The following is a 27,376-nucleotide window of genomic DNA, read 5'->3' on the forward strand; positions in this document are numbered from 1 at the left end:
CCATGTTATCTCTTAACTGGAATGGATTTAATAACTGGGAGACTGAGAGCCATTGAGTTTTGATGACCCTTTAGTGGCCTCAAGTTATAGGACAAAAACTACTGAGGAAGTATCTTCTAAGGACTTTGGTGATTTCCGTAAATGACTCCACTTTAAATTGCTAGGATTGTGTAGCCTCCTACAATTACTGGTGTTCTAATTTCCTGGGACTAATTTTAGAGGGTGGAAGATTTTAATCATGGAAAGGAATTGTTTCCATTGTTCAGACTAACTTCAGAAGCAGAGTTGAAAGCCAGTGCCAGAGAGAGCCCCCAGAACATTCCACAGGGACTGGGCGGGCCCGGCCCGGGGCCTGCCTATCGCCTGAAAGAGAAAACCTGCCACGGAGCCGGCCTTCTCTGATCCTCCCGCCAAACTTTGTCTCTCGTTTAGCTTTCTTTGTGTCTGAGGATTTAGCGAAGGCCTCAGAGTGAGTTTCTGCATATCCTTTTTCCTCGGGAACCCCAGTGGCTGTCAGGGCCCCTGGTAATGTGGCCTTAGGATGCTGGCCTTCTGAGTTCCTGTGGAGGGAGCAGGCACAGGGGAGGGTTGAAGTGTGGGTCTCTTTCTCTCTTTGGCGCCCGCCCACATAGAGGTTTGTGCACCTTCCTTTCTCTCTGTTCACACCCCCGTGCCCAGGAGATGGGAGCAGACACCAGCAGGGCTTCCCATTCTAGCCCCAAGGAGTACCCATGCATCTGGAAGGACATCTCAGTGTCCACCCTGTCCAGCCTGTCAGGCCGTGTGACCGCTTCAGAGCTAACTCACCTTTCTCTCCTGTCCGTGTGAATCTGCACCCCCAACCTGCACCATCTTCAGCTCAAGATTTTTGGATTTATGGAAAAATAGCTATTTCATTTACTGTCACCTACTAAAGGTGAGCCACAAGTACCAGGTGATGGGCAAAGTCATACTGCTGGTGTCTGTGGCTCCCTTCCCTGCTGGGTCTCCTATGCAAGACCTCCTGGTGGAAGGAAGCCTCTCACACTGATTTTTATTTGGAAATTCCCGTGCTGCCTTGCTGCCTGTGGAGTACTCAGTCTCTGCTTTGAAATGTCCTAGGTAATGCTTGCATTGGAAGAAAATACTCAACACAATACATTTCAATAGATACAAGTTCAAAAGGAAACTCCCGGGTGCTGGGGTGGTCAGAAGACTGTATTAATAAAATTTACAGTAAATGAAAAATGAGGAGAAAATACACATATACACTGTATGTCTCCCGCTAACCTTGTTCATTCCTAATACATTGAATAGTGGTTCGTTTTCTTTCCTGTGTCTCTAATTTTTCTGCGAGGAACATCCATATAGACCATGGGAAGGACACATGCTGAAATGTGTCGTTGCACACCAGCCTGGGGACGCTGCTCTGAGTCACACTTCAGGTCCTGGAGTCTGGGCTCTTGAGCAAATGTTACAGGTTTTCCAGTCCAGGGTCCTGCCTCATTTAAGCTGGTATTTTCCTGAATGTCCTTCCAGAATGCTGTCCACCCCTGCCTGAACAGTCCGAGGTAGAGGGAGGCCACCACCTTCCAGGCCACAGAATCCCTTGTTGGGCAGCTTTATTGCTAGAAAGAAAAAGAATGAGAAACAGTGGGGTTAGGTAAAGATGAGAAGGATGGAGAGGGAACAGAAAACATTGCTAATAAGTTGAATTTCAACTTTCTGGTGACGTCTAGATGTTTGGCCCGGTTTCCCGTTAGAGCCACACAGAGCCAGGCGATCTGTCACAGGCTTGGCACCCTGTCCTCTTTGAGAGCCGAGTCATGCTTCCTCTTCATTTCCACATTCTCAACACCCCAAGTTCCTTCAGTCCCTCATTAAACAGGCTTGGTTTAGCTCCTCACCATTTGAGTTACCTCCTTCTAGACTAATCATAGTCGAACTGTCCTTGAAAAGTGTATTTCCCAGAGCCCAGCGTGGGGCCCTGCAGCGGGCATGGGCACGGGCACAGGCAGTGCACTGCATGGGATTTTTCCTTCTCTCCATCCGGGTGCCAATACACGAGGGTTTCCAGCTTAGGGCAGCAATCGCGTTTTCAGTGATTACGTCACACTGTCAGCTTACATTAACTTTGTGGTCATCTCTACTCCAATATCTCAAACTCATCGAGTGAGTGAGTCAGAACCAGGGTCAGGGGAGACCTTTCCATTGTGTCTTTGTGGGGGCGTCCGGGGACATTAAGGCAGTCACCATATGGGACCTTAGGAGAGGAGCCAGCAGGGAGGAGCGGCTGTCTGACAGCAGGGCCTGAGGGATGAGGGAGCCGCACCTGCTGTGAGAGTCCCTTCAGAGCCAGTGCCCCTTGAGGTGCGTGCACACTCTTGGGATGACAGAGTTTTGCAAAAACTAAAAGCTTCAGCTGGGCGCAGTGCCTCACGCCTGTAATCCCAGCACTTTGGGAGACCAAGACGGGTGGATCACCTGAGGTCAGGAGTTTGAGACCAGCCTGGGCAACATGGCAAAACCTACTAAAAATACAAAATTTAGCTGGGTGTGCTGGCGCCCGCCTGTATCCCAGCTACTCAGGAGGCTGAGGCAGGAAAATCACTTGAACCTAGGAGGCGGAGGCTGCAGTGACCCGAGATGGCGCCACTTCACTCCAGCCTGGGCGATAGAGCAAGACTCTGTCTCAAAAAACCAAAAAACAAAACTCTAAAAGCTCCTCCGTGAGGGGCTTAAGCATCCTTGTGGTGGAAAAGCAGGTACGCAGAGCACAGCAACTGGGGGCCCCAGGCAGTGGTGTGCCCGGCAAGCCAAGTGGAGGGGAAGACAGACACAGGTGTGGGAGTGGGGAGCAGTGGGGGCATGGCCGCTGTCTAAAGAGACAGAGTGGACTTGGAGAGAATTCTGGAGCAGTGAAGAGACACAGAGCAGGCGGCAGCCTTGAGTTTAGTGCAGGGACTGAGTGGCCCCATCAGGCACATATACATGGGCAGTAGCAGCTATGTTGTGATCCGAGGGCCACAGGTCACGTAGCTTGGGACAAGGGCAGTCGTTCCTTACCTGGTTGTTTTCTGAGAGAGTATAGTCTGAAAGGAGAGCAGCTCATGCCTGGAACAAAGCCCCACCCAAGTGCCGGTCACACGCCATGCAGATATCAAGGCAGATGAGAGGCTTCTCTGTGACTTCCGGGAGGATGTTAGAGGAATGAGAGGACGTCAGAATGGGGCCAGATGAGGTCCTGCTAAGGGCAGATAAGAGCCATTTGGGCTGTACATGGGACCTTCGTGGTATCCACAGATAATCTGGCCTGGGGGTTACAAGGCTTTTTTTATCCACAGAAATGTTTTAAACTAACCATGTGAACATTGTTTTAATAGAGGCTTTATGGTGAGAAATCACAAAGTAAAATCACCATTTAATTCTATGACTTCCTGAACGGAGCTGGGTCCAGGGTAGACCCGCGTGTTTGGGTTGTGTGGACTGGGCCACATCTAGGGTATTAGCAGTTCTGTTCTGTTCTTCCTCTCAGCGTGTGGGGCTCTCCTGCATGGGAGCCCCAGCCCAGACAATGGAGGACTTCCCCACACGCTCTGGAAGACTTGGGGATAATAAAAACTGTTTGGTGCCCAGGTCAGACCATAGGGATGTTTAAACCTCCATTTTACCTTTAAGGTTTGAAAATCAGACCACTTTAATGTTTCATTTTAGACTTACTCGTGCTGTTTCCCTATTGCCGAATTTCACTTTCATAAGGATTTTACTGTAAAGGGGATTCTCAGGTGAGATTCTGTGGTTCACGCTTTGACATTCTAATTCCATAAAATTAAGCAACAGATAGGATCACTACAAAAAACCCACTTAATACTGCTGTGATGACGTACATGCTCCTCTGTAAACTCACTTGAATCATCAACATGTGTCTTTCTTCATGAGAATGTGCAGACGCTGAAAAAATCATTTTGCACGTAACTTGGATTGGAGATCTGTTTTAAGACGTGTGATACATTTCGATTAAAATTTTTCCAGAAGAGATTTTTAATTTACAGGCCATTGACTTGCCTTTTTTTCTCCCCTCTTACATTGTGCTGAACTTAAAACCCATTTTAGCTGTTATTTTTGTATTTATTGGATTGCAACCCTCTTAATGAGATTTAAATGAAAAGTCCTGAAGTGCCCCATCTAGACTTCATATTGCGCCCACATGGCTTGCTGAAGCAGGTACCGTACCAGCGGGGGTCCCTCGCTGTCACAGCTGTACGAGCCTCCTAATTGCTTGTGACATGGCACTGCCTTTTGATCTTGACCATGTTCTCCTAATTATTTAATCTCTGACAACATGAAAACATGTTTAACCACATACCATGAATAAAGATCTAGCACGACTTTTCTCCTGAGGCGTAGTTCAGGCTGCATATTCTTTATGTGCACAGCAGCTAAGGCAAAGAAAAAAAAAAGGGTTGATTTCCTGTAATCTGTTGAAGGGGAACTGGGGGATGGGGGTGGTGTGTATGTGTGAACATCCCTCCAGCCTCTCCCACTCTAGACTTCTTCTGCTGAGACTTTTCTTGTTTGTTCTGAATCACCCCTGGAGTTGTTGAATTCTCAAATGCACTGTGTTTAGGCTGACACTGTCTGACAATTCTTTCTAGCCTAGGGAAGGCAGGGAGTGGGCACTCATTGTTAGGCAAAGAAACAAGGAACTGATTCTGGTGTGTTACACTTGCGCTCTTCTATTTAGGAATATTTATGTTTTATTTTATTTAGTTCACGTGTCTGTTTTCTTCAATGGATTCTAAGCTGCTTGTTGGTAGGGCCCTTACTATGTCATCTATGAATCACCTGTGCTTAAAAAATAATTGCTGTGTGAATGAATGAATGAATGAATGAATGAGCAAATGAGTAAGTTAATTTCATCAATCAATGAGTGAACAGTAAATGACGTTTGTCTTTGGGGACTTTGCTAATGCCATATGTGTATCTACTGAGGCTTCTCTGTGAAAGTCTCAGGAAAATCTGCATTGTTTCTTATTGGGGCATCTTGCTCTATGCTTTCTCTGCATCTCCTATTAATTATGGCAAAAAGAATATACCACATAAAGATTTTCCTCCTGGGTCTGAACAGTACAGCCCAGTGTTCTGTAACTGACAGAGGCATGCCAAACTGTTTTGCCTGGGGCACCAATATCCACCACATATGCTAGAAGGATTTATCTCAGCTCTTGACCTACTGCTATTTCCTGGCAGAATTGTTTGCCAGGGTAACAGGCTGCCTTATGTATTTTGTGTTAATATTTGTTGGTTAGAGGGTTAGGGTTAGGGTGAGGGTGAGGGTTAGAGTTAGGGAATCGAGGCTGTGTGGGAATTCTCACCAGTAGCCTAGAAATGGAATACATCACAGGTTGCAAACTTTTCTGCAAGGATCAAGGTAATAACATGTCAGCCTTGTAGCCTTGTAGGTCTCTGTCACAGTGGTTCAACTTTGCGGTTATAGCACAAAAACAGACCTAGACAATGCAAATGGCCATGGTGTGTTCTAGTAAATCTGAATTTCTTGTGTTTTTCCATGTCACGAAATATTACTGAACTTTTGATTCCCTCCGCTGATCATTTAAAAATGTAAAAACCATTCTTAGCTTGTGGACTGTAGTTGGCTGCCCCTGTAAGGCAGGGACAACATCTACTTATTGTACTTCGGGGGACCGATGAGAAGACTGCAGTGAGATGGAGCAGGACAAAGACAGCACCCCTACTGAGGAAGCCTTTCGCATGCAAGGACAGCATTGTCGTGAAGGACGGCATTGTTGTTCACCATAAACTTCTTTTCCATTGGCTTCCAACAAGTTTGTTGGTAGGTTTTTTGTTTGTTTTGAGACAGAGTCTCACTCTGTCGCCCAGGCTGGAGTGCAGTGGCGCGATCTCGGCTCACTGCAAGCTCCAGCTCCCGGGTTCAAGCGTTTCTCCTGCCTCAGCCTCCCGAGTAGTTGGGATTACAGGCATACGCCACCATGCCCTGCTGATTTTTGTATTTTTAGGAGAGAAGGGGTTTCACCATACTGGCCAGGCTGGTCTCGAACTCCTGACCTTGTGATCCGCCTGCCTCGGCCTCCCAAAGTGCTGGGATTACAGGCGTGAGCCACTGTGCCTGGCCCTGTCGATAGTTCCTGTTTGTTTTTGTTTTTTGAGATGGAGTCTGGCTGTGTCATCCAGGCTGGAGTGCAGTGGCGCAATCTTGGCTCAAAGCAACCTCCACCTCCTGGGTTAAAGCGATTCTCCTGCTTCAGCCTCCAGAGTAGCTGGGATTACAGGGGCACACCATGGCTAATTTTTGTATTTTTAGTAGAGATGGGGTTTCACCATATTGGCCAGGCTGATCTCAAACTCCTGACCTTGTAATCTGCCCACCTCGGCCTCCCAAAGTGCTGAGATTATAGGTGTGAGCCACTGTGCCCAACCCTGTCGGTGGTTCTTAAGGCCATTCTTAACTTTAGCATTCTGCCTTTGGTTGTGTTGCCCTCTGAGACTGCGCGGCCTTTAACAGGCCGGGAGCTGGAACTTCAAAGTCCCAGAGTCGTCTCTGCAGAAGGCATATTTCTGCCAGCATCCTGTTTCCTGTATAAGATTATATCATGATTGTTGTGCCTATCAGTTTGGCTACGGAGAAGAGATGCTTTGGGATTGGAACAAATGATGCTATGGCGTCTATGCCATTGAGCAGCTCCACGGGAGTGATTGGAGAGGAGAAGGATCAGGCAGTGGAAGCCAAGAGGTTCCCTGGACTTGAATGCCACAGTGTTTGCCGCACACTTACAGGGGCTACAGGTCTTCTCTAGTCTTTGTGTGGAGTCTCAGCTGTCCTATTTGTACCAAAAACATAAAGGGAAAGGGTGAAAGAGATTCTTTTTTCCCTTCCCGTAACAGCCTTTTTTTTTTTACTCTGAATGAGTTAATCAAGCCATCACATATTCCCATGCCTTTATCATTAATTAGGTAAAGGTCTGGACTTCATGCCTGCAAGAATTTCGATAAGAAACCAATCCTTGGGATTTTAGACTCTAATTCTTTTTTTCTTTTTATAAAATTACTTTTGAAATGAAAGGAGATAGAGGGAAAATATGACATTGAGTCATCTCAGACCAACTTCATCCCATGACGTTTTAATTTCAGGAATATTTTGCCAGAACTCATTCCAGAATTGGACCAAAAAAATAGAGTAAGTCTAAGGAAAGATTTACCTGCATTTTTTCCCCCAATTTTTTGCCAAGTCCTCTGTTCCAACTCCCATTTGTCACACAGGGCCACATTATCTGATACTTAGGCCTGAAAAATAAGAACAATGCATTCACATATAGATGGAAAGTTATTTTCTTAGAAATTCAAGGAGCAAAATCAGCTGTCAATAAGCTTTTAGAAGGAAAGGAAAGGATTGCTAGGAATGTGAGTGTGATGGATCATTTCTAGTAATATTTGAGACACTATTTGCAACACCTGTCCCAAACTAAATAAAACATTATATAGAGCGCATGGAGCAACTTCTGCTCACATCTCATGTTTGCTGCGGGAATGCAGAACGCACACACACTCATGTCATGGACACGTGTCAAATTGATCATACTCCAGAATCTGCATGATCAAACAGTTCTGAAGTAATTTTAGTCCTTGACATAATCCACTTCTCAGTTTCAGGACTTTTTAAAGCTGTTTCCATGAATACTGACTGAAAGTCACCCATGTGTGCAGAATGAAGAATGGAATGAGAAACATCACACGGCAGCAGAATGCAGAGGGGTCTCTCATTTCAAAACAAAACCGGTGTTTGGGTTTGCCATGACTGCACAACTGTACTTCTGCACAAGTGTCTTCGTTGCAGGCACATGGTTCTTTTATTTAAAGGTTTAGAGTGCGGGTCAGGGTCTGTGCTGATTTTATGGATCAGTTTTTACAACTTGTGTGATATAAGGGATGAATCGAATTTCTTTAAATAATTTCCATACAATGTTATTTATTCTCATCACTTTAGAAAAATGTGCTTCATAGTAATCATTTGTTCTAGGTGGGAGTCACATAGAACTGGGTAAGTGGGTCCAGTCTCACCCAGTCCATGCACCCATCATCTGAATAAGACACAGCAACATATAGGGAGGCACAGTATGGCTCACCCTGCTGGGATAGAATTGTGTTTGTCTCCGTCTTAGTGAATTCTTTCATTCACATTTCTCCATTGACCATCCTTCTCAATATAGAGTGTGTGGGAAATAAAAGCCTAGCAACATCTGAAAGAAGTGAGTTTTAAGGAGAGTTATAAAACAAGTGCAAAGATTGACAAAATAAACGTTTTCTGGGAATCACTACACAGGAGGATTTACCGAGTTTTGAGGGCATGCTCATGTGAGTCCGCAGATACATTTGTCGTAAGGTTTGGCCAGACAGTAGGACAGAGTGGCTGAGACAGAAAGGAGTCCTAACCTCAAGGCTCTCCACACCTGGGCAGACAAACTGGCGATGGGAGTAGCCAGACCTAATACAGAGGTGGCAGTGAGGCTTGGCAATCCAGAGAACCTTTGTCGTGGCTCCAGGGATGTGGATCCAAGTGCAGGCCAGACAGAAATGCACCTGTGGGCTATGATTTGTAACCCATGAACCAAGTGTTCGTTGGGGGCAGGGTGTGTCCCCACAGTCGAACCACCCAAATGCACAGACAGAATGTTTGAACTCTGTGTAGCGAACAAAGGGCTATAAATAGAGCTGAGTTCTGGAGTCACTGCTGAATCTTGGCAAAGAGATCTCAAGATCACAATCAGAGAGGGAAGGCATCCAACGAGCAAGAGGAGGAGGAGGAAAATAACAGCTCACATGCTTCAGGAAGGTGGACAATTGCTCATTTATCCACTCATTCTTTCTTTCTTTTTAAACATTGTTGCTGGTTTTGAGTAATATGTTGCCTGCTTTCATTATTCATAAGGTAGTCATCTCCCTGGGATGATGTCAAAACAGAATAAAAATGGTAAACATTGGTCATCTGTCCTTTGCCCTGCTGGGGTCATTCCTTGCTTTCCTGAATGCATTTAAGAAGAAAATTATTTCCTTGCTGCAGAGACTGTGTCTGTTGGGTGGTGGGACTCTGGAGACTGTGTCTGTTGGGTGGTGGGACTCTGGAGACGGTGTCTGTTGGGTGTGGGACTCTGGGGACTGTGTCTGTTGGGTGGTGGGACTCTGGAGACGGTGTCTGTTGGGTGTGGGACTCTGGGGACTGTGTCTGTTGGGTGGTGGGACTCTGGAGACTGTGTCTGTTGGGTGTGGGACTCTGGAGACGGTGTCTGTTGGGGGTGGGACTCTGGAGACGGTGTCTGTTGGGTGTGGGACTCTGGGGACTGTGTCTGTTGGGTGGTGGGACTCTGGGGACGGTGTCTGTTGGGTGTGGGACTCTGGGGACTGTGTCTGTTGGGTGGTGGGACTCTGGAGACGGTGTCTGTTGGGTGTGGGACTCTGGGGACTGTGTCTGTTGGGTGGTGGGACTCTGGAGACGGTGTCTGTTGGGTGTGGGACTCTGGGGACTGTGTCTGTTGGGTGGTGGGACTCTGGAGACGGTGTCTGTTGGGTGTGGGACTCTGGGGACTGTGTCTGTTGGGTGGTGGGACTCTGGAGACGGTGTCTGTTGGGTGTGGGACTCTGGGGACTGTGTCTGTTGGGTGGTGGGACTCTGGAGACGGTGTCTGTTGGGTGTGGGACTCTGGGGACTGTGTCTGTTGGGTGGTGGGACTCTGGAGACGGTGTCTGTTGGGTGTGGGACTCTGGGGACTGTGTCTGTTGGGTGGTGGGACTCTGGAGACGGTGTCTGTTGGGTGTGGGACTCTGGGGACTGTGTCTGTTGGGTGGTGGGACTCTGGAGACGGTGTCTGTTGGGTGTGGGACTCTGGGGACTGTGTCTGTTGGGTGGTGGGACTCTGGAGACTGTGTCTGTTGGGTGTGGGACTCTGGAGACGGTGTCTGTTGGGGGTGGGACTCTGGAGACTGTGTCTGTTGGGTGGGGGACTCTGGAGACTGTGTCTGTTGGGTGGTGGGACTCTGGAGACGGTGTCTGTTGGGTGGTGGGACTCTGGGGACTGTGTTGGGTGGTGGGACTCTGGAGACTGTGTCTGTTGGGTGGTGGGACTCTGGGGACTGTGTCTGTTGGGTGGTGGGACTCTGGAGACTGTGTCTGTTGGGTGTGGGACTCTGGAGACTGTGTCTGTTGGGTGGTGGGACTCTGGAGATGGTGTCTGTTGGGTGGTGGGACTCTGGGGATGGTGTCTGTTGAGGGTGGGACTCTGGAGACGGTGTCTGTTGGGTGGTGGGACTCTGGAGACTGTGTCTGTTGGGTGTGGGACTCGGGAGACTGTGTCTGTTGGGTGTGGGACTCTGGGGACTGTGTCTGTTGGGTGGTGGGACTCTGGGGATACAGTGTTGATGTGGCTGCCTCAGAAGAAGGAGAATCTTCTTATTCTGCACTTTCTAAGGAGAAGGGCAGCTTCAGTGAGTGGCTGAAGCTGTGAGGGCTTTTCAGACATCAGATGGGTGACTTTTATGAACGCTGTAGAAGATAATGTTGCATCGTGCTGGCGCTTTACATTCTAAAGAGCATAGAAAACAGAAAAATACATTTCCTTTTACAGTAAAAAAAATAAAAACTTATGTGCAGGTCCTCTTGATATCAAACCTGAATTGTGTGTCTGATCAGTGTTCCCTAGATGATGAACGTCAGGGAAGGATGACAATTGTAGGGTGACAATTGGGAAATGAGGTACAGGATGGAATCTTGGAGAACCGCAGACCTTAAAGAGAAAATGTCATTTCCGATGGGAAGATGAGGATGAAAATGGCTTTCAAGCCACAGGACCCACAGGGTTGGGCGATGACATCATTCCAGCGCCACTCTCTTTCCCCTTGCCTTCTTGTCTTTCTCCTCGCTCCTCTCTTTTGTTCCCTGGTTTTCTTTCCACTTCCTGCTGCTTCCTAGGAGACTCAGGAGACTGGACCCAGAGCTTCAGCAAGTGAGTCTTTCCCACCCTGTTCTACTCATTTTTCTCAACCCAGGTCTGAAGACCACCTTGAGGGATGACAGGGTAATTCAATTTCCAATCCCATTTCATTTTCAGTCTCTCGGTAGAGACTACCAACAAGGCACCAATTAGGGGAAACAAGAGGCCCAAGGAAAACAGAAGTTTGCTACTGTATTGCCTGTGTGTGTTTTGACATTTAGTTTGAACTTCAACCTGGCCTGTGCTCCTTTGGGAGCTTTTAAAAAGAAATAAATTTCGTCTCATTACCATCAGATACAATGATGGGGGAAATGGGCTGGAAAAACCCTGAATCTTTTCTGAGCCCTATTTTGCGCTTACAAAGAGAAGGGCAAATTCTTCACTGCTGTGCCATTCAGCTATTATGTTTAACAATCTAATTAGAAAGGCCGGGTAGCCTATTCCCATTGTAAAAGCTAAGACAGTACACACAAGCAAATCCAATTAGACAGCTGTCCTTTACAGATCTGAGCTGCCCTCCGGCCAGGTTCTAATGAACGAGCCGCCACCCCAGCCCCTCCCTGCAGCCCCCAAGAGATGGATTTTGTCCATAAACTGGGCCAGATGACAGTGGCGGCACACTGAGTGTTGCCCACCCTGCGACAGGCATCTGCAGTTACCTGCTCATTGGCACGCAGCAGGAAGTCTTCTCTGGGTCTCCTGCCCAGCAGACTTTACTGCACCTTTGCCAGCCTCGGCTCCTGCCCAGACCTGAGCCCTGTTCTCCTTCTGGACTATAATGCCTGCCCCATTCAAGCAGGTCAGAGTCATGCTAACAGGTGGCAATAAATCAGAGCCATTGCTTTCGCTTTTATGGATGTTACTTTCTGCACACCAGGGACTTATTTAACTTGAAACAGACCAAAAGCTATACACTGAGCCGCATGTTTGCCGCGCCTTCGTTTTTCACCACGTATGGCTTAAATTAAGGCACCCTGTGTTGAGCAGATTGCTCACTGCAACTGAGTCATCTGTTTAGTGTTTGGCATGTCCCACAAGGCAGTTGTGGTTATTCACAAGTCTATTAATTAAAAGGAGAACTGGTAGGGGACTACCAAGTGGGCTGAGGGATTGTGCGGCCACTTCCAATCAAAAGATGTATGAAAAGGTGCGCCTTCAGAACCTCCTGTGCTCCCTCTCTGGGTTCATCTGGCATCAGCAGTAATTGTTGGGACCCAGCTTGTGAAGAAACACTCTTGTCACCACTGCATCTAAAGAAGTTTTACGTCAAAAATTAGAGCAGTGTGATCTGAGTTGACAAAATTGAGGTTGTGTGAAGGTTTCCATTTTTCACCCTTGAATTTCAACAGGTAATGACTCATTGAAAAACATCCAAATTATGTTGAAACTGCACCTTATCAGAACAGAAAATACAAATTCTAGGAAGCGGAACAGAACATACTGTCTATTAGCAAGGTGTAGGTACTAACGGAACCTGCCTTCATTTTCCTCAGCGTCTCAGGGACCAAGTATTTCTCACATCATCTAGTTTTTCTCAAAGCCATGAAACAAGAACCGTGGAACACATTTGTTTTATAGGTGAGGAACTGAGCAATTAGTATTGCAAGCTTATCCAAAATAGTTTTACCACCTATGGTCATGGCAGAAGTGAGAATTATTGAATAATAATTGTTTGCTTATGAATTCCCAATCTTCTGACGTCATCCTACGAAAAAGAAATAGATTTTGAAACTATCCTGGAAAGCAAGTGTTGCAGAGTTTAGATTTGGTCAACATTTTGTGAAAATAACAGCTTGCCTTTCCAAGGATGTTCTGTGGTAGATTGTTCTGGAAAGACTGGGTAGAGTGATTGCATATTAGCTGATGGGTACATAAGACAAATATCTTGGCAGATGAGACTGACATTCCTGGCTGGTTTCTGTGTTTTGTGGGGTCTAGGAGTTCAGGGTAAAGTTGAAAACAATATTCTTACAGAAACGCAGGCGAGAGAGGCAAAGTCATTGGATTAAAGTAAGGGCCAGTGTCGTTAGCAAATGATGATATCTCAATGGCAAATCCGTTAGCAAATGTATACTTGGTTCCGTAAGAATGTATTGATTACCTACTCTGTGAAACCAAAGAATGCATACGGACTTCTCTGTGTCTCCAGCAAGTGTGTAATCCAATTGGGGAACCAGACACTTGACCCCCAAAACATAACCAGTAATTTATAATGGCCAGCTTTATATTCATTGGAAATGGAGAAAATGCTATAGACTGATATAGCAATGAGCAATGTATTTTTCAAGGTTTTAAAATAATTTGTAGAATAAATAAAGCTCTGAGCAGTAGAATTCTCAAATCTGCAGATGGCATGAAGTTCCAGGTATAGTTTTATGCTGGATCCATGAATAAGAACCTAAGAATAATAGGACAAGTTGGAATGGTGATTCTCACACAGCAAAATCTAATGAAAACAAAAATAAAGAACCAGACTTAGGTCTTAAAATGTAAGTGCTTAATTGCCTAATGGGGCAAATATTTTTCAGCAGACTGCTTAACAAAGCCTGTTGGGGCTGGATGTGGTGGCTCACACCTGTAATCCCAGCACTCTGGGAGGCCGAGGTGGGTGGATCACCTTGGTGATCACCTGGAGTTTGAGACCAGCCTGGGAAACATGGTGAAACTAGATACACAAAAACTTAGCTGGGCGTGGTGGTGGCAGGCACCTTTAATCCCAGCTGCTTTGGAGGCTGAGGCAGGAGAATTGCTTGAACCCAGGAGGCAGAGATTGCAGTGAACTGATACTGCACCAGTGCACTCCGGCCTGAGCAACAGAGCAAGACTCCGTCTCAAAAAAAAAAACAACACCTGTAGGGTAAATGAGTCAAAAGTGAAAGAGGAGAGAGGGGGAACCTGAATTAAGCAGCTGCTGTCAGGGCCCAGCAGCTGAGCTGGGCGTTCTACTCAGGTTTCCTCGTTTCTGCCCGTTCTGCCCACGGCAACACTGCCCATCGCTGAGCATCACACACAGCGTGAGCATTTTCTCCTGTTCACTGTGCAGGCGCACCTTGCAGGGTGGATGCCAGCTTCGTTTTACAGATGAGGTAACTGAGGCTCAGAGAAGTTAAGTCCCTTGGCCAAGGTACACAGACGGCAAAGGAGAGGAAATGTGCTATTTCTTAAAGTCTCTCTCTTGTGTTTTGAACCAAGCCATTCTGTCTTTCCAAGATGTGATGCAGCTTCACGGATAGGCATGCAGTACCCAGAGAAGGGGAGGCAGCAGTGTGTGGGGCGAAGGTGGATTTCAGTAGTAAGTGCATGATCATGGCACCAGATGGCCTGGGTTCTGTTAAAGCAAGTTTAGCCTAAAGCTACCCTTTACATATTTAAAGTTCAGCCTAAAGATTCCTCTGTATATAGTGAATTCTAACCTAAATGGAGGTTTAAACAAACTGTAACCTACGCTTGTGCCAATCACTGAATTCTGGCCAATCACAGGCATCCAGTTGTTCAAACCTTACTCCAATAAGGCAAACGCTGGGCTGTCACCAGTCCTGCTGGTCGTGTGCTTCCCTTCTGTTTGCTGCACGTCACTTCCCTTCTTGTGTATAAATCTCCTTCCACCACGTGGCTGTGCTGGAGTCTCTCTGAGCTTGTTCTGGTTCAAGAGGCTGCCCAATTCGTGAATTGTTCTTTGCTCAGTTAAACTCTTAAATTTAATTTGGCTAAGGTTTTTCTTTTAACAGTGCTATTGCAGCTCTGCCACTGAGGTGCTGTGTGGCCTCAATCAAAAGAATGAAAAACAACAAACAAACCTGTGCCTCAGTTCTTCATTCTCTAAAGTGAGAGGACGAGTAGATAAGGGCAGCACCCACCCCGCTGTAGGTGGCTCAGATGATTCAATGAGGGATTTTGTAGAAAGCGTTTTCAGGTGGGCCTGGTACCGTCTAAGGGCAGATATTGTTACTGCTCTGCTCAGACCAGGTAATACCAGGCCGCACACTGTAAAAGGCACCTTGGCAAGTAATTTTTCTCAGAAAATGACAGAGCTGGAAAACAGCTTCCCTGCGGAATCATAGAGGATCTGAAGGCATTTAGTCCTATGTGATGAGAGCCACTTAAAAATATTTGAACTCACTTTGCTCTACGTTAGCCCCAAAAAAGAGCAACAGAAGAAAATTAAGAGTGTTTTGTTTCATAATCTCCCCCTAAATAATGACATCAGATGTTTCCAGAAGCCCTAAAGCACTGCCTGGCACTTGGGAGGTGCTTCTGGGCCACCTCTGTAGGATCTTCCACATGCAGGGCTGTGTCCCCGCATCACAGGCATCCCCATGGTCAGTGTCCTCCAGGCACGATGCAAAGACGCTGCTCAGATTCCTCTGGCCAGTGACCAGGCTCTGAGATGCAGGGAGGCAAAGTCATCTGTCTACCCTCACATTAATTTATTCAAAAAATATTTATCGAGTGCCTCTAATGTTCTAGGCATTGTTCTAGGCACTTGAACAAAACAGACGCAGCTGTTGCCCTGGTGAGACGGACATTCCAGCCAGGGGCAGTGGAACCAGGAACCTATCAGCTTGACCTCACACAGGGGCAATAAATGGAACCAAGTGAAACCACAAGTGTAAAAACTGAACCTTCTGGCTGGGCGCGGTGGCTCAAGCCTGTAATCCCAGCACTTTGGGAGGCCGAGGCGGGTGGATCACGAGGTCAGGAGATCGAGACCATCCTGGCTAACATGGCGAAACCCCGTCTCTACTAAAAATACAAAAAACTAGCCGGGCGTGGTGGCGGCGCCTGTGGTCCCAGCTACTCGGAGGCTGAGGCAGGAGAATGGCGTAAACCCGGGAGGCAGAGCTTGCAGTGAGCCGAGATCACGCCCCTGCACTCCAGCCTGGGCGACACAGCGAGACTCCGTCTCAAAAAAAAACAAACAAAAAAAAAACAAAACCGAACCTTCTAAGTATCTGACATCTGTCTTTGACCAACATCCAACTAACCTATTGGCTACCAAGCATTTGTATATACTGTCTATTATTTAACTCTCGGAGTGAACCTTTTAGGTAAGTATTAGTCCATTTCACAGGTAAAGAAGTAGGCTTAGGAGCATCTGGTGACTACAGCGACACCTGGGGATTCAGGCCCAACATGATTTTCATTACAAAGGGCTGCCCTCCAGGTAGAAATCAGGTAGGCAGTGTATGTGGCATCCTCTGTGGCAGTTTCTCTATAAAAATCGGTACCCAGGATCCCTTGACAAAGGGACTAGTCAAGACTGGGCTGCCATCTCTAGACCTTCTGGCATATAAGCATCTGATGGTCATAAGCTGCGCTAGTGGCTCTGAGCTGTCTGCACATTCTAGCTGGGGATACTAATTCAATCCAGTGTCTCTGGGGGTGGCGTCTGGGAGTTGGTTTTAAGGCTTATTACGAGGCTGGGCGCAGTGGCTCATGCCTGTAATCCCAACACTTTGGGAGGCTGAGACGGGCGGATCACGAGGTCAGGAGATCGAGACCATCCTGGCTAACACGGTGAAACCCCGTCTCTACTAAAAATACAAAAAATTAGCCGGGCACAGTGGCGGGCGCCTGTCGTCCCAGCTACTCGGGAGGCTGAGGCAGGAGAATGGCGTGAACCCGGGAGGCGGAGCTTGCAGTGAGCCAAGATCGCGCCACTCACTCCAGTCTGGGTGACAGAGCGAGACTCTGTCTCAAAAAAAAAAAAAAAAAAAAAAAAAAGCTCATGAGCTTTAAAGCTTCTGAGGGATGCAGTGCAGGATTCAGGTAGATGCATGTGGGGCGTGTTGGGCATAGGAATGGGTGTGGATCTGACATGAGCTCAGCAATCCGCGACCAATTCCTGGCCTAGTATGGTGAGTCTGTAATCCCCATGGCTCCTGCTTCCTCATGGGTCACTAGAGAAGGATTATGCATTGGGTGCTTCTCGCTGGACCTTTGCTGCTTTTGCAGTTCCAGGTGGGAGAAGCAGCTGTAAAAATGCATGAATTTAGGGTGAATAGGGTCCCCCTGTGTTCTTGGCACAGTGACCTTGAGAAAACTGGTCAGAGGCAGCTACTGCGGCAGTGAAATCTGTGTTGCATGTGGTACCTTCAGTCCTTAGCAAGCAGTGGCTGTGTTCTCAGCTCCAGTGAGAACCACCGAGGAGGCTGTTGATGATCAGAGTCGGGTTTCTGCTGTCTGTCACAGAGCCCATCACACGTGCTCCCCAGGCAAGGTGCTGAGGTAGGGAGCACTCGTTTCCCCCACAGACGGATGGGACAACGGGGCTCTCTAGGGCGAAGGTACTCAGGAGTACAGGGAATCATCCTCTCATGGGGCCTCTTTGGTGGCTACACATCCTGAGAAACATCCCTCAAGGCTGGGGCCTGCTGGGTCAGTGCCTGCGCCCACACACGGCCCCTGCAGCTCTGAGCTGCACAGATGGGAGAAACTGGGCGGCATTTGGGCCATGTTATAGCATATTGGGATAGAGATGTGACAGCACATGATTCTCTCCCATGTCCACGAGCCTCACATTAGGCAGAAAGTGGAAATTCAGGGCAATGTACATCTTACTGGGGCATCAAGTCCTTTGCATGAGACGTATGAGTTTAGGGTTTCTAAGACTTTCCCTTTACAATCCCATGACTATACTTCCTTGGGATAATTTTCTGTAGCTTAGATCTATCTCTAGGAAACATTCTTCTGGAGCTGAAGGTTTATCTTTGCTTTTAAAGTTTTAATCTCATTCTTTTCTCCCAGTCGCAGCCTCCGGGTGCCATGAGAAACAACAGTCCCCTTTTTCCTCAGTGGCACTCACGTCCTCTAAAGACTTGTAGGCAGAGAGCCAGCAGCCATCTCTCTCGGTTCACTCGTTTGTCTGCTTCCAAACTCATCTTTCTCCAACTTAGATACACTTATTTTACTTTCCTAAATAGCCAGTTCCTTTTAATTAATCTTGGGACTCATCTCCGCTCCGACTGCCTTATGTTGGTAATAGTATAGCACTTTAAAATAGACTAATTTGCACATGTAGACATAGCTATAAAATTCACCCATTATAATGAGGATATATATATACTTCCACATTTATATGCAACACCTTCTGGAAAATTCTACTTCCAGTCTCCATCCCAACCTTGTCCACTCACATCATAGAATGACAGAGAGGCAAACATCTTGAGTTCATACATTCTCAGTCTATGCCAGGAGACAACTGCACAGACACAGTGTTTAAATGTTGGCTCTTGTCATGCAAATTGTTTACATGAAAATGATCACAAAAATCACTTTATTTGATACAGGAAAGAAAAAAAATTTGAGTTTGGAAAGTCTTAATAGAATAGAAATGAATTCCTCGTTCTCATAGTCCGAAGAGGAGCCTTCCCTTTGCCGTGTTGTTATAGAAATGATTTCAGGATGTACAAATAGGTACAACCAGCCAAACGGGATTATTTGATAAATACTTAATTTCTGCAGTGTCATTTGGAAATGATTGCAAATATGCCTCTTCAGATTGGAGGAAAATCCTGCTCTGAAGACTGTGGTCCATGCAGTCTGCATCGTAACCTCGGCGACATAAAGAGAAAGCCATGTGCTCTGACAGTCTGCCCTTGAGTACCTGTCCTGGTGGGAATGAGCCAAATTCAGTACCCACCTCATAAAGTCTGAATGTGTGTCTCACTAGGGCTGGGTTTTCTGGAGAACCACCCCCGTTCACATGGAATGAAATTCCATCAAAGCACTGAAGAGAGAAGAGGCATCTAACATAATGTCCTAATAAAAAGGCCAAGAGGTTTGGCCCTTATCTCAGGTATGCACACACATTAGCTCCTGCTATGGGCAACTGAGTGTTTGGGCATTGGGATTAAAGATAAAAAGAAATCATTCTTCATAATGAGAGAGAGTGCCAGGAATTTTTCTTGCTTCATGAAATAAGGTAATTCCCTGAGCTAAGAAATAATGAACAAGACAAACTGGCAGGCAGGCTGGAGGGGCTCAGACAGGTGCCTACTTCCAAGGAGTCTGTGGGGCGAAGAGGCGTCCGCTGCCGAAGGAGGACTTTAAATAGCCATTTGTTACACCAATCTTATTAATAGACTGAAGTAGGGATGTGATTAGGCTGGGGTGGGGAATGTGTGTGGATAAATAGCAGTGGAGGAGATGTGCTTTAAATATTCTTTCTGCGTAGGATCTGAGAGTAGCACTGAAGATGATGTTAACCCTTTAAGGAGCCACCTTTTAACCAGATAGCAGTAGACAACAAGGGCATTTCCCCAGGGGTGGATCAGGCTCCGCTTTGAAAACCAGTCACCCCGATGACTCCTTGACCTTGTTGGGAGAAACAGCCTATTGTACCTGGCCCAGTCTATCCTGAGGGGATTCCGACTTGGAGGGAGACTCTATGTGGCAGGAGGTGGCTCTGGGGACCCTGTTTTCACGTTGGGGAAGCCCAGCCTTGTATCAGGGATGGTGCTGGTGCAACAGCACCTGAAACATGGCCTCCCGTAGGGTAGCTACTTGATTACTATCAAGTGAATGAGTGAATGATTTAATCAGCGATGTTCAGGTTCATCAATCTCCTTTTGACCTGAGCCTCCATCCAGAAGCCTAAAAATGTATCTCATCGGACACTCAGTAGGCTTGCTTCAACTGTCCCTTGTTCCTCTTTTTTTCTTCAACGTCTTAACTGTATGTGGGTTTGTGGAAGATACAGGAAGAAGGCACACTTCATTGCTGAGCCTGAGAAGACTTTGCAAACCTTATGAGAGCCACCTCTCCTTCTACTTTCTCTCCAGTCTGAGCCCTGGAGCCTGCTGGCAACCCAGGGAGCATCTATCTGCCCCGTGAACACTGGGACTAGCAAAGGAGCGGGTGAGGAAGCTGCCGTGAGGACTCCATAACTTCCGCTGGTTCTTGGCTCCAGGGATGCCAGGTGGAGCCGTGTTTCCGGGATTTGCCAGGTGGCTCCCAAATTCCTATTGTCTACTTTAGAGCAGTGAGGCTCAAATTTCAGCATCCCCACATACGCCTGAGGATCTTGTGAAAGTATGGACCGTGTTTCAGCAGCCCCGAGGTGGAGCCTGGTTCCGCAGCCCCGAGGTGGAGCCCTGACTCTGCGTTTCTAGCAATTCTGCAGGCGACACTGATGCTGCTGGACCTCCGACCAGCTTGGAACTGAAGCAGAAGACACAGTCTCTGTCTGAGTTCTTTTTTTTTTTTTTTTTTTTGGTTTTAATAGAGATGAGGTATTGCTCTATTGCCAGGCTGAAGTGCAGTGGTGCAATCAGAGCTCATTGCAGCCTTGAACTTCTGGGCTCAAGTGATCCTCCTGCCTCTGCCTCCCGAGTAGTGAGGACTACAGGTGCATGCCACCATACCTGGCTAATTTTTAAAAAAAATGTTTTCGCCATGCTGTGCAGGCTGGTCTTAAATTCCCGGCATCAATTAATCCCCCAGCCTTGGCCTCCCAAAGTGTTGGGATTACAGGCATGAACCACTGTGCTCTTCCTCTGTTTGAGCTCCTATATATCACAGCACAACCTAAACACTTGTAAGAATTTATTGAGCAACTTGGTGGTGCAAGCTAAGGACTTTGGTACTGACACTCATTGTAATTGCCTGCAGTGTGACCTTTTGAGAGTGCTGATTTCTCAGTGCAGCTTAAAACTAATGGATGATGTACCTTCTAATTGTCTCCTGGATGTGCTGCCATTACTCTTTTGGGAGCACGGAGACACACACACAAACACACACACACACACACAGGTGCCCCAGGTCAACTGTTACAAAGCTCCATGGCTGTTGGTTGAGCTCAGTGATTGTGTACACAGTATGCACCTGTGCAGGTGGGACCCACAGTCCTAGAACAGGGCCGGCTTCTGGAAGGATAGTGTCTGTGCCTAAAGAGTCTAGCAACTCACAAGGCTGTTGAGCACTTGGCAGTTCAACCTATGACTATCCAGTCTATTAGAAAAAAATACATATGGTATCTTTGAGTAATAAATGTTTGATTGATTAAATAGCTTTTGGTTTAATTATTCCTATAGGAACTTTCAGGAGAAAAAAAGCCAGCCAGACAAACAAAAACACAAGAATTCCATTTCTTGCCAAAATATTGGCAGTCACTGTTTTCAGGCAGGTGTGCACTGTATGCTTTGTGGGACAGGCCCTGTGAACTAATGTTGGAGGATGCTGTCCCCAGATGTGGGAGATTCCATCTCTGTCAGGTCACATGATGATGGACAGCAAGAGTGTTACTAAGGAGCCTAAGACAGAATTCCTAGACAAAGGCAGCCCTCTGCACAAACCCGTTCCTGCTTGGCTAGAATCCCTTGTCACCTTGGGCCCACACTGCCCAGGTGTGGCTTTCGATCCCAGGCCTTTGATTACCCACAGGTCTCCCCGTGGCTCCTCCCCCGGCACTGAAATCATTTCAGCAACATTCTAAAGTGGATTTCAAGACATTTCCTAAGCCGTCAGGTGCGTAAAGATCAGTAAATAATGTGTATGGAGCACTCACCATCTCTGGACGTGATAACAGGTAGAATTGACCTTTTGATGTTAACGAAGTAAACCATTGCTATTGGGGGTGGACAGAGGGTTTCTACTGAGAATCCATGTGCTAGCATTCTAAACCACGCACTACCTCGAGAGGAATTCCCGGTAAGCAGTGGGGCTAACTGAAACCCACAGTGTTGTCTTTCTAAAGTACAGGCTCCCACACAGACCTGCTTTGCTTTAAAATGTCATTACAATGAACCATCACTTGAAAACCTCCATGATCTTGACAAAATTGGAACAGTGATATAAAAATAAAAGGTCAGAAAAACCATGTATGATAGAGCTGAGCTGGCCTGGTATAGATTTCTTCAAAGACCTCCTTTGCTCACTGCTAAAGCCAAGATGATGTGTCAAAGTTGTTTAAGAGAGGAATCATTTTTAATGAATGTGACCTCAGCTTTCCAAGGTGTTTAGGTCTGGGAACACTTAAAGTACATCTGTTATTATTTTGGTTGTGCTGAATTTCTTATTTTATATGGTTTCATTTCAAGAGGGGCTGTTCGAGGGAATATGGAGGTAAGCTCTTGTCACCATTTTCTGCTTGAGTTTTTTAGGATTATTTATGTCTCTAGTTCTTACTGATATTTCTTGCTTCCCTAAACTTGCCTTCTGGTAGTAATTTTACATTAAAATTTTACTTTAGAATTTACATCTCTGCCTTTGTGATAAAACCTGGTGCCAAATTGTCTCTCAGTGACTTAATTGGTATTAGATGTACATCCCATCAATCCCCAAATTTAAAACAAATCTGTTCCCTATGTGTGGTTTTGTACTGGAGTTCCTTTATGGAGACAATTCATAGAGACCTGGCTCTGCCACCTGTGAGATTATCGTTTGAAAGCGATGTGAAGGAAACAGAATCAATCACAGATACATTCAGCATATGAACATGGGGTAAATAAAAACTGGAAAATAAGTCAATGCTTGAAGTGCAGACAAAAATGGTGCATATCTTCCCTGTCCATCTTCTCTCCCATTCTGTCATCTAATTCTACTATTCATCTAACTGCCTTTCTCTCTATCCCTTCACCAGCCATTCATCCATCCCTTCACCAGCCATTCATCCATCTGTATGTTCATTCATCCATCCATCCACTCACTCAGCCATCCACCCATCCGCTCACTTACCCATCCATCCACCCACCCATCGACCCATCCATCCATCCGTCCATCCGTCCGTCCATCCGTCCGTCCACCCACCCAGCCATTCATCCATCTATATGTTCATTCATCCATCCATCCACTCACTCAGCCATCCACCCATCTGCTCACTTACCCATCCATCCACCCACCCATCGACCTGTCCATCCATCCACCCACCCACCCACCCATTCATCCACTTATCCATCCATCCGTCCGTCCATCTGTCCGTCCACCCATCCACCCACCCACTCATCCATCCATCCATCCATCCATCCATCAATCTATCCATCCATCTGTATGAAGAAGTTCATAGAATAGAAAAGAGTTGGGCTTTATTTTATTTATTTTATTTTTTATTTTATTTTTATTTTTATTTTTTTGAGACGGAGTCTCGCTCTGTCGCCCAGACTGGAGTGCAGTGGGGGATCTCCACTCACTGCAAGCTCCGCCCCCCGGGTTCACGCCTTTGTCCTGCCTCAGCCTCCCGAGTAGCTGGGACTACAGGCACCCACCACCACGCCTGGCTAATTTTTTGTATTTTTAGTAGAGACGGAGTTTCACCGTGTTAGCCAGGATGGTCTCAATCTCCTGACCTCGTGATCCGCCCGTCTCAGCCTCCCAAAGTGCTGGGATTATAGGCGTGAGCCACCGCGCCTGGCCAAGACTTGGGCTTTGTATAGCCTCAGGTATTGCTGACCTGGTTTTGCCAGACCTTGAATGACGTAGTTTAAATATCTATCTACAACGAAAACTAGACGGGTCTTTTAACGAGGTACTATATGACCTGTCCAGATATAAACGAAGGGTAAGCCAAGAAAACACCATAGCATAACTATACTGGTAACCTAGGTATTGTTAGGGATAAACAAATATTGATTTGTTTAGTCTCACCAAACAGACTGTGAAAACTTTTAGCCATGTTTGGGTAAGAGAGAGATTTCCTTTTGATTTGGTCAAGGCTATGCTTTGTGGGTGGCCTAATTTCTGCTCAAATTGTTTTTCTCCCACTGGGATGTCACTTTCTAGTTTCAAAGCCCTCATCATGTTTTGTTGATGATCTTTTATTTCTCTAAGTTCACTTGAATTTCAAATCTTGATGCCATGCACCTTTGGAAATGGCTTTTCCCTGCACCATGTGCTGGTCAACACTGAGGCCATGTGTGTTACCCCCTGTAGTGGGGTCTCAGCTGGCCTCCCTTTCAGTGTTCTGTGTCTGGCGTATGCAAGCTTGGCCCAGCAGCATTTTGCTTTTGATGTCTTTGCGGTTCTGAGAAGCATGAGAAGGATTGTATTTTTCCCTTTCCCCATTTGCTTTCTCATCAGATGGGTCCCTTCCTGAATCAGCTCTAAATTGAAGAGGGATCCTCTGTTGGATACAAACATTGATACTAGGGCACCTCCTGTGCAACATTGTCAAATAGCCTTTAACGATAATGAGAGCTTGGAGATAATGAGAGTCGTTGTTTCCAACTCTGTTCTCTATGTCCACTTTACTCAGTGTAACAGCTAATTAGTTCACTTAAGAGCTATCTTGTAAAGCTTCCTTGGTGCTACACCTCCAGCCTCCTGAGTACCACCGACCTGCTTTTGGCCTCGGTCCTTCACTTTGCTGCAGGAAATGTGCTTCATCTAGCTCAGCTGGTTTCTGGGTTCAGGCCAGCCTGTGCCCGTTGCCATCCTTCCGTAGTTACTGGTCCACACTGCTTGGCTCCCAGCTGAAAATTCTTTTTAGTTGTCTCTCTATTGCCTAGACATTTTCCTCTGTGGACCCCAATCTGGGCTTTAAAAGAGATGTGGCCGTAGCTCATGCCTGTAATCCCAGCACTTTGGGAGGCAGAGATGGGCGGATCACTTGAGACCAGGAATTTGAGACCAGCCTGGACAACATAATGAAACTCCGTCTCTATGAGAAACACAAAAATTAGCTGGGTGTGGTGGTGCACACCTGTGGTCCCAGCTACTGGGGAGGCTGACGTGTGGGGATTGCTTGAGCCCAGGAAGCAGAGGTTGCAGTGAGCCAGGATCACACCACCGCACTTCAACTCAGCCTGGTGACAGTGAGACTCCTTTCTGTCTTTCTCTCCCTCTCTCATGATATGAATTAAACTCTCCTGTAGTCTTTAACGGGAGGGGTACATGTTCACCTTAACTACCTACCATGAGACCTGGACCCTAATTTCAGGTGTTTTACATAGGGTAGTTTCATTCTGGTTCGAGATATTTTTCAAAATGCTCTCTTACTGAACTATATGAGAAAATAAGAAATGGCCTCATTTTCTTCCATTTGAAAATTAATAGCTGAATAGGCAGCACAAGTTAAAAACAAAACAAGAAACAACTTTGGACTCAAAGCTACACTAACCATGTAACTCAGGGCAGATTTCTCAGATTGGCCAGACCTGTGTTATTCGTATGGTAAATGAAGATGACACCACTTTCTACTTTTTAATAAGGTGCTCTTGGACTGAAAAACACTTTGATCCTCTTTAACAAAGTGAATTCACTCTTAATTTTATTACTTGTTAAAGCACGCAATTAAATTTTTGTCTAGAATTAGCCATAACCTGCATGCTAAATTTTGAAAGTAGTTGTTTATTTTACTAAGTATGTTTTCTAGGTTAATGCTTTATTTTAAAACCTATACTTGCTATTTTATTTTGAATGAGTTTAAGTTTTTTTCACAATGAAATGGTCAATTATAAAATACTATCCGAGTCTCTAAATTTGCTCTTCCTAAAATTATCTGAAAAAGTATGACCTTATTCAGGTTCAAACATACAGAAAAAGCAACAGTGAATCATTAAACCTCCTTTGATACAAGCTGCCACTTTCTTCCGTACACTTTTGATGCCTGCACATTATTTAAATATCAATATTTAAAAGTTTAGTCATTAACATAACTGTAAGATAGGCCCCTAGATATTTGGCCCTGCCAAAAGATTTTCTGCTCCAAAAAAATACATTTTTCTTAATCCCCTGTACAATTAATCTTCAAAATGCAACGTGAATAGCAGAACAGTTTAAAAGCATCTTTACCAACCCAAATTCCTTATGAACATACAATGTCCTTTCACTTGGTCTTTATAGCCGCCCTAAGAAGGCGGCAGATGTGTTTTTTATACCTACTTTTTAGATGAAGATAGTGAGGTTTGTATAAAATTATTCAAGGTCACACAACTAAGTGGAGGGAAGCCAGGACTGGAACTCAAATACCTACATTCAGTTCTAACAGTCCTTTTCTTAGAGCCACAAAGAGAAACAGCTTATAAAATTTTTCTGTCGCCCATTACACAGAATTCTTCAGGTTCAGTCTGATGTCTAGGCACATGTTAAGTTATTCTAAATTATACAGAGACCAACGTATAATATTATTATAGCTTAATCTTTTTAAGGTCTGTATCAGATTCTGGAATACTGCTGTCTGACCGCTTCTATCAAGGCTTGAGTTTTGGCCACTCTTTATAGAAGTCTAAGACACTGAATTACGTATTTTAGTGTTACAGGAAAAGGTTTGTTCCGGAGGATGTGTTCATTTTAACAACTAAGGATTAGAGCGTGGTAATTTATGCTTTGGTGCTTAGAAAGTTTATTTTCTGTTCTGGTGTACTCCCTTTTACAGCTAGCCACCTGAGTGTTTGGGAGCGCTGCGTGGATGCTTTTGAAGGTTTGGTTTGGCACTTACTACTGTACTGACATTGCCATCCACCGGAGCGAGTACATCATTCACATCAGAGTTAATGCAGTTGTTTTCTGGTCATAAAGAGCGAAAGGCTTTTGAATATTTAATTATTCTTATTAGATAACTTTAGAATCCTTACTGGGTATCATTATGGCTCAGATAAAGGTATCCTCTTGTTGAATCCTTATTCACACACACTTGAAAAAGGCTGTTCATCAGCGACACGATGTCCTCCGGGACATTTCTAAGTCTTCAACGCCCAAGTTTTCCCACAGCTGTAAAACAGTCCAAAATAACTATTGCTTTTCTTTTCTATGTGTATGGCCATTGTGGAAAGAGGATGTGCTGACACTAGAATATAATTATTCCTCTCCCGGGCTGCCTAAAATGTGGTCAGCCAGCCTTCTTTAGATTTCCAGTGCCTATTCCACAGGCTGTGGTGTTTTATTTCTGAATGGACCAGCATTTGTTTTTGTTGAATTGTGCAATTTATTTTTCATTACACATTCAAATATGTTTCTTGTTTTCAGTTGACTGTCTTCATTCGTGACACTTTTTTTTTTTCATTCTCTCTCCCAAATTCTACCTCTATTTTTTCTTCTCTCTCGTTTGAACATTTCCATGTGAAATAGATGAAATTTTACATGGGCAAACAGGAGAGCAATGACTCAGTCAGAAGCCACAAACCTACTTACAGTTGATGATCCTTTAAAACAGACGGATTGAGACTGGGGGCTGTGGAGGAGGGTTTTCCAATTACTGTTTCTCATCAACCTGACCACCCTCAGCCATTAAGCCCCTGTAATAGTTTTGCTAATTTGATTTCCTGCACATAAACAGCCTTTGCTGTTCTTTGAAGTTCTCAGGAAAGGTATGAGGAGTTTCAAATTGCAATAATTCAACTCCAAGCATAAGGCTAATTCATCTTTTTTTAAAAAATAAATCAGTAAAACAGAAGTTAATTAAAGTGTAAACAATGGGCAGCATTGTGGCTGACAGTCTCAGA

At 45.7% G+C, this 27,376-nt stretch overlaps 1 long non-coding RNA gene across 1 annotated transcript in view; it reads left to right on the forward strand.

The window, feature by feature from the left end:
* Window positions 1–325: 325 nt before the first annotated feature.
* The window catches only part of LOC112611016, a 67,174-nt gene continuing 40,123 nt past the window's right edge, over window positions 326–27,376 (forward strand). The window contains exon 1 of the long non-coding RNA XR_003116524.1: window positions 326–469. This is a non-coding gene — a long non-coding RNA (uncharacterized LOC112611016). The remainder of the gene's footprint in view (window positions 470–27,376) is intronic.

The sequence above is a fragment of the Theropithecus gelada genome, chromosome 17 (assembly GCF_003255815.1).
Source record: "Theropithecus gelada isolate Dixy chromosome 17, Tgel_1.0, whole genome shotgun sequence".
NCBI lineage: Eukaryota > Metazoa > Chordata > Mammalia > Primates > Cercopithecidae > Theropithecus > Theropithecus gelada.